The sequence below is a fragment of the Rhagoletis pomonella genome, unplaced genomic scaffold (assembly GCF_013731165.1).
Source record: "Rhagoletis pomonella isolate Grant_MI unplaced genomic scaffold, Rhpom_1.0 Rhpom_scaffold_00013, whole genome shotgun sequence".
NCBI lineage: Eukaryota > Metazoa > Arthropoda > Insecta > Diptera > Tephritidae > Rhagoletis > Rhagoletis pomonella.
In genome coordinates this window covers 11,923,893-11,929,225 of record NW_023458567.1, presented here as the reverse complement: position 1 = coordinate 11,929,225, position 5,333 = coordinate 11,923,893, and the positions used below count along the sequence as shown (strand labels likewise).

The 5,333-nt window shown below is 42.3% G+C and overlaps 2 protein-coding genes across 5 annotated transcripts in view; one reads left to right on the top strand and one right to left on the bottom strand.

Annotated features, from left to right (window-relative positions):
* LOC118748808 (protein NipSnap-like) overlaps positions 1-5,333 on the bottom strand; it is a 178,322-nt gene that overhangs the window by 18,046 nt on the left and 154,943 nt on the right. The window lies entirely within an intron of this gene.
* LOC118748818 (protein NipSnap-like) overlaps positions 1-5,333 on the top strand; it is a 17,915-nt gene that overhangs the window by 10,080 nt on the left and 2,502 nt on the right. The gene's annotated exons all lie outside the window — the stretch shown is intronic.

Sequence of the window (5,333 nt, the reverse complement as noted above, 5' to 3'; positions counted from 1 at the left end):
GGTGATACCCGAGTACGTAGAGAAAAGAGTAAAGGTAAGTAAATACACATATAAAATATATTATATTAAAATATATAATATTAAAACATTAATAAATATAAATAAAATTTCTGTCGCTATTGCAAAATATTAATAGACCCATTGCAGTTTAAGGGCGGGCGGACCTCCATAGCATGTGTATTAGGGTGGTCCAAAAATGCATGTGAAAAAGTAAAGTCGGAATTTTTATGCCCCCACCCCCTAGAATTGTTCTATACCGAAAAAAAATTTACTCTTATTTTTTTGTTTTAAAATCAAAAAATATTTGGAGGTCGCTCAAAGCGCCTAAAGTTTTCCATGTATTTTATATGAAAAAAAAAACAACTTTTCGTAGAAATGGTATGAATAGTTAAAAATCAATATTTTTCTACCAGAAAACTCTGTTTATCTGCAGGAGATTCCCAGTAATAATACCCAAGTGTTTATTTAACAATTTTTTCATTGCAACTATAACTTATAGGTCCGCCAAAAACCCCGAAAAATGCAATGGGGCGACCAATAAAAAATCGTTAGTATTAAAAAATGGTTAAATAAACAATTGGGTATTATTATTGAAAGTCTCCTGAAGAGAAACAGAGTTTCCCGATCGAAAAATATTGACTTTCAAGAATTCTATACCATTTCTACGAAATTACTTCTTATTTATCCATCGATTTTCTTCATTAGTAACTTGACTTTTTTTTTTTTTGGTAACAGAACAGGCTTTAGCACAAATGCAAAAATTTTGCACAGAACCTGTTTTAAATTTTTCTTCTGTTAAAGTTTGATTTTTTTTTTATTCTTTCATTAAAAAAAAAAACTGGAATGATTGAATAATTTGTCATCAGACCTATCGGAATTTTATTAGCTTTGATTTGACTTATCTCATTTTAAGCTTGTTAAATTGGTTCATAAGATATACGTGATTAAGTGGAACCACTTTGTGTTTTAAACTGAATAACGGTAAATTGCAAATATCTCGAAAATGTATCCATAGAAAAAAACATGAACTCGATTTTCGGAATCACCGAGCAATTCTACATAGAAATTGGATAGTGGCGTCTGGAGAACAAAAACCAAACTAATATTTGTGATCCAGTGTGAAACGTTAAACGAATATATTCAGTGCTTTTGAAAAATACTAAGTAGTCTTGAGGCGGATTCATTGTTTTAGTTCAGAACTTTTTTTCCATGTGGAGATCATGATTTTTTTTTTTATAGAAAAATCAAGTGAATACGTAAAATAGTTTTTGTTTTAGTCAAAATGCGTTCTTGTAACCTCAGATTGGCTGTATGCCAGAAAGTCGTCTTCTACTGATTATTAACCGATTTCAAAAAAAGTAGGGGGTTATCAATTCCTCGAAATCTTTGTTTTTAAGTATTTTACCGCATAGCTTTGAACCACGTTAATGTATAATTCTTTTTTTTTAAGAAAAGGTGGTACCTCAGAGGTGTTGCCATACTAATCTGGTTTAGATGCGATCATTGGATATTGAAGAAATTAACGATAATATTAAATTTTTATATGAGAATCGAAGTCGGTCTGGTTTTTTGCTCAAAAATTACTTGTTGATTTTCCCCTGTTGTAAATTACCCCGTCTCACTTACAGCGGCACACACAGCATGTGGAGAGCTGACAACACGCCTGATTAACACCTCACATTCCAAAAAGTCTCCCTAGGCACACGAAGATTTTACAATTTAACTGTAACGAACTTCACAGCAAGAACGAGGAGATAACAGACTTCATGGGTCGCCACGGAATATTAATAGCTGCGGTCCAAGAGACGAAGCTGCATGGCAATTCAACATTGTTGCACCGTCGAGATCGCGAGCGAGATAAGGGTGGTGGCCTAGCGTTCATCACGCACCACACCGTGCAGTATCGTCTTATCGAAGTAGACATCGACCGCAGGGATACCATCCTAGAATATCAGGGTATTGTTATCCGGTCAGGTGATGTAGAGCTCGAAATATTTAACGTATATACCCCCTGTCACCAGCTAGCTGCCCGGCAGGATATCACCTTGAAATAGGTGCGCTCCTCAAAGGTGAAAACCGTATGGTAGTTGATGACTTCAATGCGCACCACAATCTTTGGCATTCTAGCCTGTCAAACGATCGTAGGGGAACACAATTGGCTGAGCAGATAGGCGACTCGACATTCTGCACAATTAACGACGACGCACCCACCAGGATTATGGGCAGCTGCTGCAGCTCGCCAGATCTAACAATTGTCAGCGCTGGTCTGATAAACAGCATATCATGGCATCAGACCATCTGCCCATAGTCATCTCGATTGATAAACCAGCCGACTTTGCTTCCGCGGTACACCGGTCCTATGTCAACCTCTCTAAAGCTGACTGGAAAGGCTTCGCGGATGTTACTGAAAGCACCTTCACTGCACTACCCACACCAACGACGTTCACGTAGGTTAGCGTAAATTCCGCAGGGTTGTCACTGCTGCAGCATGCCCGCTTCGTTCCAGCAGGATGTACCTCAGACCCCTGTCCGAGTTTTCCTGCTGAAGCGGCTGTCCTAGCCGATGAGCGTGACAACCTTCGTCTGGCCGATCCCGAAATCCTCCGTATCACGGATCTCAACTCGGAGATTCGGCAACTTGTGAATGTACATAAGCGGAAGAAGTGGAAGTGCACCTAAAGACCTGCAACTTCCCCTCTGGTGTAAGTTTTGGTCAACCGTGAGGTCATTGTCCAACCCGACGAAACGTGACGACAGAGTTGAAATAAATTTTGAAGACCACACTTCCTCGGACCCGGAGCGATGCGCGAGATACTTTAGACGACAGTTCATACTGCATTCACAGGTGGATAAAGCCAAACGTTGAGTGACCAGAAGGCTGCACAAACTGCCAACGCCTAGTGCGCCTCAGGCGAAAGCCTCCAAAGACGTTGGACCCGACGGAATTTACATGTTGATGCTGAAAAATTTGGGTCCTGCGGGAGTTGACTATTTAACCAAGGTCCTCAATCTATCAATGGCCACTCTCATCATTCCAGACATCTGGAAAATGGGGAGAGTGGTCCCACTGCTTAAACCGTGGAAACCGTCCAACAAAGGAGAGTCCTATCGCTCGAAAACTCCCTTTCTCGGTTGCGAACACTTGAGGCCCTTCTACTACCGTACTACACAAACCACCTGACCACAGCGAGGCATCAGCATGGGTTCCGGAAAGTGCACAGCACAACAATAGCACTTAACGCCATAAACACCCAAATATCCCCTGGACTTAACCGAAACCGCCGCTGTTAGATAACCATTCTAGTAGCGCTGGGCCTGTCTAAGGCATTCGACACTGTCAGCCATCAACGCTACTATAAGACATAGAGGCCTACTCTCCCACAGGGACCCAAACGGTGGTCGGCGAATTATCTGAGTGGTCGTAACTCGTCAGTAACGAGCAAAACTAGGAAAATAAAATGGAGGGGGGGTTCCACTTTCCCCACTGCTGTTAAACTTTTACATTTCAAAGCTCAACCAACAGAGGGAATCTCGATTGTCTCTTATGCTGACGATTGCTCGATCATGGCGTCTGGGAAGGGAATTGATGACTTGTGCCGAGCTTTCTCGCTTTTTCACTGCATGGAGCCTAACCCTCTCCCCTAGAAAATCCTCAGCAGAGGTTGATTAAACAACCTCTGGACCCGGCAGCTTGTCCCCAGGCCTTGAACGGCATTCACAGAGAGGCAGTCTCGAGTTTTGCAAGCTCTCGACCTGTGAATGCCGTTCTGGGAATACAACCATTAGACGTGGACGTGATAGAGCGTCGTTTGCCTGGGGAAACTAGGACCACAATTGCCCAACTGCGCTCTGGTTACCGCAGAAGGTTGAACTCATACCTAAAGCAGATTAAACGAAGATTTGCTAAACGAATGCCCGGCTTGCGGAGAGACGCCCCATGACTCGCAGCATCTCTTCGCATGCCCACTGAACAGACCCCACAGCTTCACGCTTCCTGGGGCTACCGCTAATAGAGCTTGACGACAACGATTGGGGGACTAACCGATCTGTGCGGGGTCGTTGTAGCCGCTACAAAAACAACAGCATAGATTATTTTGGCAAGCTGCGAAACAACAATCAGGTGTTCAGTACAAAATGTAAACAAACAAACAAATGCAAAAACAATTTCCAATCCAATTAGCAGAACTGTAAAAAATGTCAGCGAAAAAAAAGCTCCGTGCCAAGGCACCTCAGTGCTAAAAAGGTGTTCGCACGAAGCGATTTTGCGTTCAGCTCACGCAGGGCGGCACGAAAAAAAGTTGAATAGCTAAATGTTGGCAGGCGACCAACTTTGTTGAAAGCGATTAGTTGAAAGGCCGTTCAACCAAAAATAGAATGCAAAGTTGAACAATGCAAATGCCTTTTTATGGCGAATATTTTGATATTTTTAGCCATTCAATTTTTTTTCGTGCAACCCTGCGTGAGTTGAACGCAAAAGTTGCCTGAAAGATCTCCTCGTGCGAAAGCCCCATAACAGCCTTCAGCCCACAATCCACAAAATTCGTTTTCAGAGTGTTTTCGTTGTTGGTTCGAAGTCGATCGGGTCTAACTGCCGTCCCCATCGGCGTAGCCAGAATGAAATTTATATATATATATAAGGAAAATTTTAAAGTTAGGGGGGGGAGGCTCGAGCACCCCCTGCCCCTACCTGGCTACGCCCGTGGCCGTCCCTAAATTGGCGCACCAACCACTGTCAAAAATCCTCATGCCCGCACAATTTGTATGGAGCATCCCTCAACAACGTGCCGAACAAATGCAATTTTCATTTTTGACAGATGAGAAAACGTCAAAAATTACGCCGCGTTGATTTGAGGATAGCGCGCGCCGACATTCATTTACAATGGAAGACGCAACGCTTAGCGCTCCAATTTTGGGACTGCAGTAAGCTATCTTTTTTCCCTGGAAAACAGACGAAAAGTAAAAAAAAAACGCAAAGAAAATTTAACTTAATTTTTCAGGGACTTAAAACACAATTTAGGTAAAATTACTCATTAAAAGGCTATACAACTTGTTGTCGTGTTGAATTAACTCTTCTTTAGTTAAAGAAAAGTGTAAAATAGTGGTGCTTGTGATATAAGGTTCTTTCCCATACGCAACGCGGGTTCCCGCGGGTGCCCAAAAAGCCCAGAAATCATTCCCGTACTCAACAAAATGGATAATAGAGAGTAGAGCTCTCGATTTTGTTCGCACATTTTCAAACAGCCCGGGTATATGAGCAGCGAGTACTCGCACACTTGTTCAGTGCTCATTACTCGAAAATTTTCGAGCATGAGCTCGAGCAACTCGAGTTTTTT